This window comes from Passer domesticus, chromosome 4 (assembly GCF_036417665.1).
Source record: "Passer domesticus isolate bPasDom1 chromosome 4, bPasDom1.hap1, whole genome shotgun sequence".
NCBI lineage: Eukaryota > Metazoa > Chordata > Aves > Passeriformes > Passeridae > Passer > Passer domesticus.
This window is the reverse complement of record NC_087477.1, coordinates 15,739,752-15,753,316: the sequence shown is the minus strand read 5'-3', so window position 1 is coordinate 15,753,316 and position 13,565 is coordinate 15,739,752. Positions and strand designations below refer to the sequence as shown.

At 42.4% G+C, this 13,565-nt stretch overlaps 1 long non-coding RNA gene across 1 annotated transcript; it reads right to left on the bottom strand.

Annotated features, from left to right (window-relative positions):
* Positions 1–3,936: 3,936 nt before the first annotated feature.
* On the bottom strand, positions 3,937–13,063 carry LOC135298594 (uncharacterized). Its single transcript, XR_010360623.1, has 3 exons — positions 12,846–13,063; positions 5,001–5,067; positions 3,937–4,037 (listed from the first exon to the last, which is right to left on the bottom strand). It is a non-coding gene; the product is annotated as an uncharacterized LOC135298594 (long non-coding RNA).
* Positions 13,064–13,565: the final 502 nt, after the last annotated feature.

Genomic DNA, 13,565 nt, shown 5'->3' with positions numbered 1-13,565 from the left:
GACAGGTAGCTTCTTATGGCTTTTTTCCTCTTCTGTTCTAGCCTCATTTGCTAATTTTCTGCTAAATCCAGCAGCTGAAATTTGCTTTAGCACCTATGTCTCCAATAAGAATAAAGCACATCAGGACTTCTGTGCCAGTTTTCCTAGGCTTGACTCAATGCAGTGTTTGAATCCACTGGAGGAGACTGATGCCAACACATCCCAGACATGGAGCAGTGCAGAGTTACCAAAAGGGGCCTGCAGAGAACAAGGGGAGAGTCACAAAGGGACAGAGTGAGAGTTATGAGTGCAGCAGCCACACAGCTCAGCTGTGCAAGGGGCACAAAGCAGCCTCAGCCCATTCAGGACATAAAGTATGGAGGATGTTGACAATTATCTACAATAGAATTGTTTTCATAAGAAACCCAGTCCAGAGAGAGTTCCTGAATAACAGCATGGCCAGGTTACTGCTGCATCACTTTACATACTCAGTGCACTGGCAGTAATTCCAATTAATAACTCATTGCTTTTATGCTTCTCTCTTTGAATGCAGACACCCAAAGTCTATTTAAGAAATATAGGGAGAAAAGTCTGTTTCAAGAGTGAAAACTAGCTTGTCCTGCAGACAACCCTACAATTCTTTTTCCTATTACCATGTCCTTTTCCAGCAAGGACAGGAAAATTGCATTCTCCAGGTTTTTGGGCTGCAGCACTCTCTGGAGGATCTCTGAAAAATGGATACCTATTTCCATTACACTCCTCACACAGGATTTTACCCACCTTGCTGCTTTTCCTGCCCTCATTATTCACTAACCCAGGAGCAGGACAGGGGTCCCAGCACTGCAGACTGCACCAAGCTCCTGGAAACCAGGGAGCTCTGCCTGGGAGAGCTGCACTCCCACTTGGATCTGCTCACAGCCCTCCTCCTCTGCTCCTTTGGAGGGTGGGGGCCTGGCACTCAGCAGCTTCCTCAGCTTCCTTCCCACAAGTGGCTGTCTGTTCTCAGGGCCAACAGTCCCCTCTCTGCACCAGCCTAAAAGCAGGTTTCTTTAATGGTTCTGAGCATTTGCAGTGGCTGAACCAATTTGTTCCCGGCTACATTTGGCTAATAAAGCAGGTTAGGAGTTTAGCACATACTCAAACCAATCTGAATAGGAACACAAGTTCACACTTTCCCCTTTCTCTCTTGCCAATCACAGAGTTATTTGTCTCTTTCTGACTAGACAACTAACAATTTTTCCTCCCCACTAATACAGCTACTTTCTGGCAGTTCCGTGAAATGGAAGACTTCTGATCAATTTCTGTTAATTTGACAAATATAATCAAATAAATCAAGCATTAAAAAAGAAAGAAAAAAAGACAAAATGCCTCACTCTAAGTGCAGGGCCTTAAAAGCTCATTTGGTCTGGGCACTGTGCCACCACTGAGCTGCTGGAAGGGGAATCAATTCCATGCACCTTGGGGATGATCTTGTCTCTAAAAAACGCCCTTTCTGTGAGATCAGATGTTGTGGAATAGTTGCAGCTCCATTCCAAGTGATGAAATTGGGTGTTATTTTTTCAAGTGCTGGTAGGTCTGCATTATCTGTTTTCATAAAAAGGGAAGCATCACAGGAAAAGCTGTGATAAACAGGTACCAAGAAAAACTCCTATATGTAATTCACTCAAATCTCAACAACAACATCTTCTGAAAATACCTCACAGTTTGAATTTCAGTATAAAACAGTACCATCCCCTTGCTAAAATTCTACATCAAACCCAGGAAGAACATGAATATCTTTGGCCAGCCAAAATTATTCACCAGGAATGAAGAAACCAATATTCTGTGGGAAAACCTGATCTCAGGCTATAAAGACACAACTTGGAAAAGGCACTAAGTTTTGATACAAAACTAATTGAGGCAGAACTGAACAAGAGATGTTTTTGCTCTCCTTTTTTGCTGCCTAGTCCATCAATATGCTTTTAAGTGTTAAAAAATTCAAATAGCACTACATTAGTACCAGACTACTCCTATGCCTCAATGAATTTGTAGAGATCCTGTAATCATCTTGAGCTGATCTGAAGGATGCTTGTTTTTTGAAATGAAATCGACTTTAAGCATAGGATACAACTGAATAATCAATATATGAGAAATAACATTCACTGGTAAGAAAGGATCAGCAAAATGGAATACTTAGCAGTGCCACCTTCTGCCTGAGCTGACTCAGATTCTGTCCTTCCTTGAGAGGATCAATAATAGACATGAAACAAAGCAGCAGATGGGGAAACCCTCCACAGGCTCTGGTTAACAAATCTGCTTTGGTTGGTCCCAAGGCAAGGAGGAAAGGAAAACAACACAAACAGAACTGAAATACAAATACAAACTCTGCTCTGTCAGAGCTGTGCCATCCATTCAGCCAGAGCAGCCTGGGGAAAAGAGCTTTCTGTCAGGCCATGCTGGACAGTTTGGGAACCCCATTTGATCATGGAGAAGCTGAAATCATCAGCTGCCCTTCCCAGGGCCAGGGAGGCTCCGTCACCTCCCCACCACCTTGGTGACTGGTCCCAAGGGCCCAGGCCTTCAGCAGCACCTACTCACAAGGTGCATTTCATAAACAAACACGAGAGCAGCTGGATGGAAGGCACTGCAGAGAGAACCAGGCCCAGGCCTGGCTTTGCAGGTCCTGCACAGCAAGAAAAAACTTGAATAAGATTGGAAGAGAAGCTTTCCAAGCAATGTCCTGCTGGTTTTGATTTCCAAATCCTTACTTTGGAGACTCCTTAAAGGAACAACATTCCTCCAGCACCTCCCAGAGTGACAAACTGGGTTTGCTGAGCTAGGCCTTCCACAGCAGTAACAGACTGAACAGGCAGGTGCCAGGAATTCCTTCTTATTTCACCTCTTCCAAGGTTTAAAACAGCTGCACCCACTGATCAAACTCTATTACATACATTGTTCTGCTTATTTTACAGAACAAGCGTAAGGTATACATGCAGCTTCTTTGCAGTTCTCCCTCGGCTTTCACATCAAGTGTATTTCTCATCTATTTTGAATATTCAAAATTTCCAAACCCACAATCTCTTTCCAGCCCCACTATGAGTGGCAAATATTTGACAAAGACCTGAACAGCAGCACTGATTCTGAACTCAGCCTGCAGAGATTCCAGGGCCTCAGGACAATTCTCTATTCCCAACCTCTCCTATGCAAAACAAGGACAGAGGAAATTTTTAAGAGTGCATTTGGGAAGATAAGTCTCAGCTACATTAATTCCAAGTTTGCTCCATTTTAATTACAACATCTGAAATGAGATAACACAACACCATAGAGAGGAACTCCAGTGACGTGCCAAATGTTTTTCTAATTCACCACAATATCCTCACATCCTGCTGTTCAGCTTACAGTGACTTTTCACTTGCCAGCCAGTGAAACCACTCTAATCACCTTCTGTATTTGAATTTCCCCCCTAAGAACTATATCTTTGATATTATTAGCACTCCTTTACAGAACTGTAATTATAGTCCCATTTCTTTAATTTAATTTTCTAGCTAGGAAAAAGGTACTTGAATGTGCAAAACCTTACAATAAATTCTGAGACCTGGGAGTTCAAAATGAAAACCCCCACCACAGAGAATTATTTGCTCAGTTAATGAATTATTTGGATGTTTCTGTGGGGGCTGACAGCCAGCAGGGCACCTGCTGTGATCTATCAGGGTGACCTACACCACCATGAGACAAAGGCAAGACAAAAACATGTATAAAAAGGAGGAAAAAAATGCAAAAACAAAGCAAAAGAAAGGCATGTTTCTTCTGAGTTTCCAAATTGCTCAGAGGAGAGTGAGGAATCAGGACCTTGGAGAGACTTCTGCCCAAGTCCTGTTCTGGTTTCCAAGCCAGTACAACTCCCCAATATCACTGATCATTTCCAGCCTGAGCAGTGCCTGTTGAATTCATAGAGCCTTGAGCAATGATGGAGCTTATCTTTGCACAAGTATTGCCACGATGAGGAGGCACAAAAGTTGCGCTTAATCTGAAAAAGTCTAACAATTCTTTCACCGATTTGGATTTTTTGAAATGCAGCACTGTAAAAAAAAAAAAAACTGTACTCACAAATAAAGTAAAATAATAGAATTTGTATAGTTCCTGGTCAAAAATAATGTTTGACAAATTTGACAAGATGTAAATCTGGACAATAAATATAAATGTATGGTATTTTTGGCTTGCTAATGGTGTGGTCCTATCATTGCCCACTTGACATCACAGTCTACTTCTAAGTCCTGCAGCACAAACCCAAATGTTGTAATTTTACGCCAACAATTCAAGCTGCTGAATTCATTTCCAGCTAAAAGCTCTTTGGGCTGCTCCCTCAGTTACAATCACTGTTTGGAAATATTACATGCTCTATGAGGCACTGCACATGGCTTCTGAAATATGAGCCACCTCTTAGGTTCCTTGCAAGGTCTTCTCTCTTTTTTCTTAGCAGCTGAAGCAGTTTGCCTGAGATTTCTGAGATTACTGCCTCAGCCCTGAAACAGAAACTACTGGTCCTTGTTCCTAAACTGGCAGTGTTTCTCCAACCTTCTAAACCCAGTGCAGAGACTCAGCTGAAAAGGATGTTCTGTCAATTCCTGACACTGACTGAGCTCATTACTCTGATACATGAAGTAGTGAAAGGCTCAGACCTTGCTGCTTCTGTTTTTTCCTTCATTCATCATTCTTGTTTATCACACATGTTTCCATGCAGTCTGAAGTACAGCTAGGAGAGACACTCTCTCTCTGCTTAAGCTTTTCCTACCATCTTCAGCCTTTAGTCATCTCCACTGATGTTAGTGTAAGATTCACTTCACTTGAAGCCCTGGATTTGTTCCCTAATTGTCAAAGGCCTTTAGTTCAGTTCCATCATTTTACTTAAAAGGCTCCATTCACTTTTTATGTGCTGCCAAATCCAGCTGGCCCCAGCTGTTTAAAATAATTTTTTTTTGTCTGAAAGGTACCTTCTGCAATTTTTACTATTCAAGATGCTTGAGAACAGGTTAAATATTTACTTTTAATAACAAGGATTCCCAGTCCTATTAAAATACTCTTGAGAAGTTGTTCAGAGAGTCATTTTACCTAAAAACTGAAAATGTGTTTCTGTCATAATACAGCAAGTACACATTTTCAGATTACCAGAACCAAAGGTACCTTTAGCTACAACACCTGAAATTCATTAGGACACACGCTGGATGACATTTTCAGCTTGAACAAATAACTTCTTGCATAGGCTCATATTTTTTTAAATACTTGAGCAACCTTATGTTACACTGATACCACTCTCAGCTAGTTGTCCTCCTCAGGATGAAGTGGAAATGTATTTCTCATTACACTAATGAAGCCAGTGCATCAGGGCATTTGAAGGGTTGCCAAAGTGCCAAGGCAGGCCTTGAAACAAAACCATTTGTCAATAGCCTGAGACAAAGGCAGGCTGATATTAGCAATGATAAACGGGTACAAAGCCCTTGAGCTCTGTCCAATTCCCGACCCAGACTTACTCCAGGAACACCTCCTGCTCCTCTCCTCCGGGTCCTACCAGGGGTTCTGGTGTTTGATTCATGACTTGGGTTTAGAAAAAAAACTCTTGGGCAAAGTCAACTGAGAATCACAGCCTAACACTTCTTCCCAAAATTTCATTGTGATTATTTGGCAGCCTAAAATGACTTTCTGGAAATGTTCCAATGATTATTCCAAGAAAAGGTCAACAGTGAACAAGAGTTAGGACAATTTGCTGCTGTCAGATTTGATTTTCTACATGCAAAACAGCAAATAACTCCTAAACCCAGAACTGCAGTGCAACACTGGGGGTTTCTTTAAATTGAAAACCATCCTGTACTTTTGGGTTTGTCCAGAAGTGCTTTTAGGATCTTAAAGCAAAAAAAATTCCACAATATCTTAGGGGAAATATAAAATTTATTACTAATGATGATGAAAACGGGTACCACTAAATACCATTTACTACCATAAAATGCAGAATTCCATTTCATTTCCTGCTAGCACTGAATAATGCAGCCCTCACCCTTTTCTGTGCACTGGGTGCAGTTTCAACCCTGACCAAGTCTGAAGTTTTCCATTCCCCACTTACACAATAAATATTCCCTATTAGCACATTAGCAAAGGATTGCTGGAAATACTTTTTTATTTTTCCCTTTTCTGCAACTGTAGATAAACTTCTGAACGAGGAGGAAGAGGAAGAGAAGCTTTACCTAAAAGGGATTTGTCAACTACAGTAATTATGAGAGTGCTCAGGCACATCACTGAGCCCCAAATACATTTACAAGGAAGATGAAATTTTAGGTATCATCTTTCATTTATCTATAATACCTGTGTTTATTATTTAATACATGCTCCTTGCAATAAATCAAAACATTGAGATATTACTGAGAAAGTTTATTGCCAAACAACAGTTCCTGTTTGGATTGAATTATATCAGTTCCAGCTCCCCTTGGATATATTTCACCCAGGCTTAAAAGAAATTAAATAGTGTTTAAAGTGGTTTAATCTACCTTGGATAAGTAATTTAATAACAAATACCTGTGTCACAGTAAAATTTCTGCTACTCAAATCATAAGCGGCCTCCCAGCTTTTGTACAAAGCCATGGTGCCACAGGAGAAACAAAACCCTTATCTGAAATAATTTAAATGCCAACTAATTTGTAACTTGAAAGTCCCGAGTTGGAGAGAGACACTGGCCTCAAGAACAATCCAAGCCAATAATGCCAATACACAGATTTACGCATAGCTTTACAAAACCACTCACCTGCTCCATAAAACTACTCAGCACAAACATCTCTTGTTTGGTAGGAGGCTGTTATTAAACTGCATAGGTATTGACAGCTCTCTCCGTGGAGAGTCATTACAGGTGAATTACAGTGACAGGTTTTGTTAGGACTCACTGTCATTATAAAGTGTCTTTATTTGGGTGATTAAAGCTCCCTGAACCACCCACTCCATCCCATTTTTCCCTATTGTTCTTGGTCTCAGCCTAAATATTTTGAAATAATTTAAGCAACTTATCCCCAACAGAAAAAATTTATCTGGTCTAATTTTCTCTTAAAAGAGTCATTACAAGAGTGAAGTTTTGGGCTGCTTTCAACTTGGTTTTAAAAAGAGAGACATGGACATGCAACCTCCTTCCCCTGGAGTTTCTGTCACTGAATCCCCACTTGTAAAGGGCTGCAGAGATGCACAAAGCTATGTCATACAGAAAATGACAGAGGTGCAGCAAACTGGAAAAGTCCTTGTCAGCCCTATTTACAGGTCCTACCAGTCTCCCTCAAAATTTGCATTAACACTTTGTCAGAAATGTAGCACTGAAAGATCTTTCTAAGAGTTCAACTTTCTTGCAGAAAATGCCCTGTCTTCTTCAATTATTTATAAACATTAAAAGACATTATTAGAGAAGAACAAGTCAAAGAGTGGCAATCTCATTCATTCTTAAATTTGTTTACTATTGTATTGTCACTTCCTCCTGACCTCCCTGCACTTGGATCTAGAATTCATTGCAACCCCATAAAAATTCTGCAATTTCACATGGAGGAGCTTTGCTTGTACAAAATTGTGAAGCTAGAATGTCCTTAACATCTGCAGCCCAGAAGATGTGAAGGAAGGACAAGTATGAGATATTATCAATGTTACAGAACATGCACCATCCAGTCAGCAGCTCCTGAGCCTCACCAGGGCACATGCTAAGCATTTACTGACTATTCTGACATGCTTGGATGCTCTTGGCAATTCAGCTCTCCTGCCTAACAAACACTCTGCCTGAGGGAGAGGTTTCAGGTGTAACATGTATATATTATATCTATATATCAGATTGTTTATGTAATGCAGAGCCTGCCAAGGTCCATGCCCTTCCCTATCCAAACATCTCCACAAACAACAACTGAATGGAACAATGAGAGCCTGCAGCACACAGTTAGCATTTGATGGAAGTCCACGGGCCTCAGTGCAATGGATTTGTGGTCTCAGGACATTTCCAGCTGGCCAGAACCCAAGCTGTAAAAAGCCATGACCACAACAAGCACTAAGCAGCTTTTGCCAAAGGCTAAGGAGGCTACAGCAGGTGTCAGGCAGTCAGGAGAACATGCTCCTTGCTGCTAATTGCCCCATTTAATTTTTCTAATAAACCCAGGAGGTTTTACTTTATGGTTCCAAACTTGATTTCCCCTTTGGTTTTCAGTGTTGCACGTTGCGGGTTCTTCCCTTCCCACAAAGCTCACACTGGATTTTCAGGATTTCCAGCAAAGCAGTCCTGCCAGAGCTGGTTTCTAAAACTAGTGAGGCCACACTGAACATCAGAATGAAACCCCCCGAGGAGCTCAGTGAGTCTGTCACAGACATCCTCTGTGCTGGACCAAAAGAAAAGAAAGATGCTGGAATTCTTTATATTAATTGTGACCTCAGCAGCCTGACTGCTACTGAGGGATTAAAGAGAGAAGGGAACTGGAGCAGCAATCAGAGGAAAACAAGAAGCAAAATTAAAATCTCTAATATGCTAACACTGATGAAAAACTTTCAATGTACATTTCTGAAAGCGATGGGTATCAAATTTTTCACAAAGATAATCCTGTCTGCTGATATAAATCAAAGTGTAATATTCACCTGTGTTCCTGAAGCACACCTCTATCTGGATACCCCACACAGCAGGCTGGAAGCAGTTCCAATGCTACTTCTCAATATAGTCCATATCTTTTTTCTGTTTGTTTTTAATTACTTAAATACCTCCAAGTTCTTTGAAATTATATTAATATTCTAATTTTCAAGATACAGAAATTAGGTTCCTATGCTTAGTCCCCATATGATAAAAGCAGGTACATTTTTTAAAAAGCACTGACTCTCCAGCTCCAAGTAAGCCTGAAGAGTTTTGCTTCAGGCAACTCAAGGATTCTCAGACTTCAGGCACACATGCCCCAGCTTCCCATCCATTAGTGTTTATGTTATATTCCAAACTGCCTTACATTAAACCAACTGACAGGTAGCTCTGATACAATAACTTGCCAATACTCCACTGTTCAGCTTTTTTTAAAACTAGTTATTTTTATTTGAGTTAGTGCCTCTCTGTCATCAAAAGGGAAACGTTGCTGCCCACGGCAGCACAACACCCTCAGCAAGGGCCAGCAGCAGAGCTCAGCAGCTGGCTCTGAACTTCAAGTGGCATTTGTGGAGCTCACAATCAGTGGCACAGACGGGGGGTGGAATCACAGGCAATTCCTGTCCCTGCTCCAGGCCAGATGTCTCCAAGTGGCCAGCTGCCAATGGCACAGCACAGCTGAGGATGCTCTGCTCCCACTTCTGCCTTGGGACAATCAGCAGTCCCTTGTGAGGAGGCGAGGCATGGATGGCAGTGGCAGGGCTGCCACGCACACCTGGGAGCCCCTGGAATCACCTTTGGGATCTGAGGGTGGGTTTTCCTGCCAGAGAGTACAGATGCTGTCTTGGATAAAGGGATTTACCCCTAATCACCACCAAGATCTCCATGGAGGAAAGGCTGATGGAAGTTCTAAGTGCAAGTGGAAATTGTCAGTTAAGGCTGGGGAGTCTCAGTACAGAAAGGCAGCAGGATGCAAAGCTCTGACAGGCACAGCCCCTTCCCTCTTTTGTCCCTTTACTGGGGAGCTGCAAAATGTTCCTGTTAGGTTGAGATGACCTTGTCAAAGTGATATATTTATTACCAAAGAGTTCATCCATAAGGAGAGCACACAGATGAGGCCCCATGATCAGTGGCAGCAAAGAAATAATGATTTGTTTCTATTTTTCTACAAGCTGTGGTGGCAGGTAGAGCTGTTGCACGGCTCAAACCTCTCACCAGCCTACATATACCTACTTCAAAAGAGCACCATATTTCTCATTGGTTTAAAAAAAATAGAAAGTAGGGTAATTATTAGAATATTTAGCAGAAAATGTTGCTGACTCATTTACATGGAAGCAGAGAGGGAAAAGGGAAAGCTTTGGGGAGGACATAACAAGTATGGAGAGATAAAAGCATAAGGGAGGAAAGAAGGATGGACTATAAACCACTTCATGTACACTGGAGGAGAGGTAAAACCCCTTCATTTCGTGTTTGGCTGTCAGTGAAACCATAAAAACTCAGAGCTTTATAATCAGTAATAAGGTGGTTCATCTCTGCTTTTATGGCTTTGCTGACAGGTAGAGCAGATTCCAATGTTTCCTTACAACAAACTGGGAATAATTTTACAGCCACGCTCTCCTTTCTTCCTCCCTGTACCCTGACAGCCTTTTTTCAGTTTGTGCTGCCACTGCCACTAAAAATGACTCCTGTGTCTGACCAGCATCTCCTCAGCCATGGAAGAGGAGGGGCCAGAGTCCCTCTCCCTTTGGAACTCCAGCCCTGCCACATCACCCCCCAGCCTCCCCTCTGCCAGGAAGCTCCAAGCTTGAACTTCCCATCACCTTTTGTTACTGCCTAGCCATGCATGTCTCTAACACAGAGAACATTTCCTCCATGCTTTTCCTGCATGTCCAAATAACATAACACAGTCACAACCAGAAATAACAGGCTGCTGACCTGTTATTTTATTTAGCACCTCTATTCACACCCCTCCCAGCAGTCACTCAGCAATCTGTCAGAAGTCATGGTGCAGTGGGTGCCTGGATGCCAGAGGCTTCCCTGTGCAGGCTGCAGCTGCTCTGTCCCCTCTCTTTGAAGAGCAAGGCAGCCAGAACAAGGCAGCTCACATTCTGGACTGAGCTGACCAAGCACCTGGCTCAGCCCATTTTTTAGGATTTCATGCTCTATTATGATGCTGGTAAGAGAATTGCTTTGCACTGCCAAGGAGGGAGTTCCTGCTCTGCAGGGAGTGCAGGAACAGGAGCTGTCACACATGTGAGCCACACCAGGACACACTTTTATCAGACTTTGTACCTTCGGCAGGACAGAGCAAAGGAGTGCTTTTAGGGAAGATGACTACAGGGAATCTGACACTGGAACACGAAAATATGGCATTTACTGATAAAACTTCTTATCACTGCTAAACACCTACCTCAGGAACACACACAGCCAGGAAAACATTTCATTAAGTGCTTTGGAAAACAGGGATTTAGATTTACTTTTTCTTAGGCTGTATCCCGTGGCCACAACTGGCCAGCAGAAGAGACAAACTGTCTATAATGTTTCAATATTTTTAAACCAAACAGAGAACCATATTACAAACCACATACACAGAGCATGAGGTTTACAAAGTATTCAGCAGTGTGGTGTTTTTTGGTGTAAATCACTGCACAAGTGGAAGTTAACTAAAGTAGAGGGCAGTTTAACCATTGAAGAGAAAGAAGTAACAAATTAAATTCTACCCACGTTCTCTCTTACTGTAATCTGTCAGAAATCCAAGAAAGGGAACAGCAAGATATTTTTTTTAATCATGATTTTCATAAAATTCATTCTACACTGCTACTTCCTATGTTAGAGAGTGGCATGTTCTTTACTATGGCTGATACATAGAGGGATGACACATTTGTTCCTGACAAATAACAGCTGGTGATGTAAATTAGGGTATAGTTAGTGAAAGCAGCTGGGAATGGTGACAGGGAAAGGGAATGAAAGAAGAGGGTGGTGGAACACTTCCACCCGAATCCTATTCAGATCAACCTCAACATGATTTAACAAGGTGTGTATAGGGCTGCCTAGGTGACCATCATCATGCCTTCTCTTTCCAAGAGAGTCAGGAGAGCTGATATTGAAAAGGAGAATCAGAAAAGCTTGGAAACAGTTAATCTATGAAAGTGCTTCAGACAGGAGCAACACCACTGAAGAAAGCTGGAAAGGTACATATGGGACAAGGGGCAGAGTGAATAGAAAAAATGCTGGAATTTCAAGAGGGAACAGTCATTACATGCCTCTGCAGGTGAAAACTCTCTAAATATTTTCATGTGGAAACCTTACATTAAATATCTTAGAAAACAGTATCTAATATATAGAGCTGAAATATTCCCAGTCAACTTTATCTTTACTACATCAGTCATTATTCACTTTTGGATATTGTTTTAGACAAGCAAAGCCATTGCCAATAAATTCTAAAATTATAAAAGTGTCAGTTAAAAAAGTAGTATCTGTAACTGCCTATGTAAAAATTAACAACTACAAACACAAGACGAACCATGCATTAAAATGGCATCACGGATGAAAATTAAAAGAGTTCCCCAGGCCTGCAGGAATCATTTTTCTATTTGTTAGGTGGTGGTGTGCCCTTCACACTGGTGTAAACAAGACAGTCCCTAATTACCACCTGTGCTCAATTCTCTTAGAACACAGATTGTGGAGAGCACTACTTGCAAAATTATTATCACACCTCCAGAGCCCAACCTGAAGAGAGCCCTAATTAATCTCACCATCACTTGGAGAATAAGTTCTGCAAGAGTTGCAGAACAGCCATGGAGGCATCAAAAAAAGCTACAGAAAGCTCAAAGCATAACCTCTCCCTACAGAAGAGATTTAAGGCAGCACGCAGGTTGAATACAACTTTTCCTCACCTTTTTATTTCTGGGAGTAGTTTCTCCCTAGATGCACACACAGTAACACTTGGGAAGAGGAGATAAATCCTATGTCTTCAGGGAAGTTGACAGGATGGGGATTAGATTTCTGTGGGACTCTGTTTTGGTGCTTTCCCTACTATGGCAATTTCTAGGCTAAAGACCAATCCCTTCCAAGCAACTGAAAGATGTTCTACAGGTAACAGACTGCCAAGTTTGTGTGGCAGCAAATACCGCAGTTGGGACAGCCATGACACACAGAGCATCACCACACAATTTCAGAAGGCTTTCAGCACTCCCCCAAACACAGTAACACCACACCTCATCAGAAGGCTTTCAGCACTCCCCCAAACACAGTAACACTGTACCTCATCACAAAGCTTTGTGTTCCAGTCACGTTGGGGTCACCATTACATCAGGATAACAGTGGAGGCACAACCAAGACCAAAGAAGGCTTCAGGCATCTCCCCATACAGAGCAACATCAGATCTCCTCAGAAGGCTGCAAGCGTCTGCTCCTCCTGTTCCTCAGCCCAGCCTTTTACACCCGCCTGTTTCTGCACTGCCCCTGTGTGCCCTCTGCTCCCCTGGGGATTGGTCAGTGCCCCTGGGCACTCCTGGCTCCTTACCTTCAATGCTGTTCACCTGCTTGGCACAGCTGCAGCCCATTGGGGATGAGGCTCCAGCCCCACTCCCAGTTACCACAACCTGCGCACCTACACAGCTATGGATGGGCTAATAAAGGAAATTAAAGGGATACTTTAAGAAACATTTGAGACAATACTCAGCAAATGCACAAACTGACATGATCACACTCGTGTAAGAGGGAAACAGTAACTGGCAGCAAGGAGCTCAGTCAGAGTGACTGACTCGGAAATACCCAGCAAAGAAGTGACCCAAAGAGCTGCACATGGGCACAGTGTCCCTGTCACACAAAACATGGTGCGGTAACGTGTAAAACCATTGCTGAGTGCAGCCTGGGCTCCATGAGCTAGCAATCCCAGGGGCAAAGTGACTTCAGACTTCAGCCAAGGGTTCATCAGATATGGCCACAATCAGCAACTGAAAACCTGGTTTAACACCCCTAAA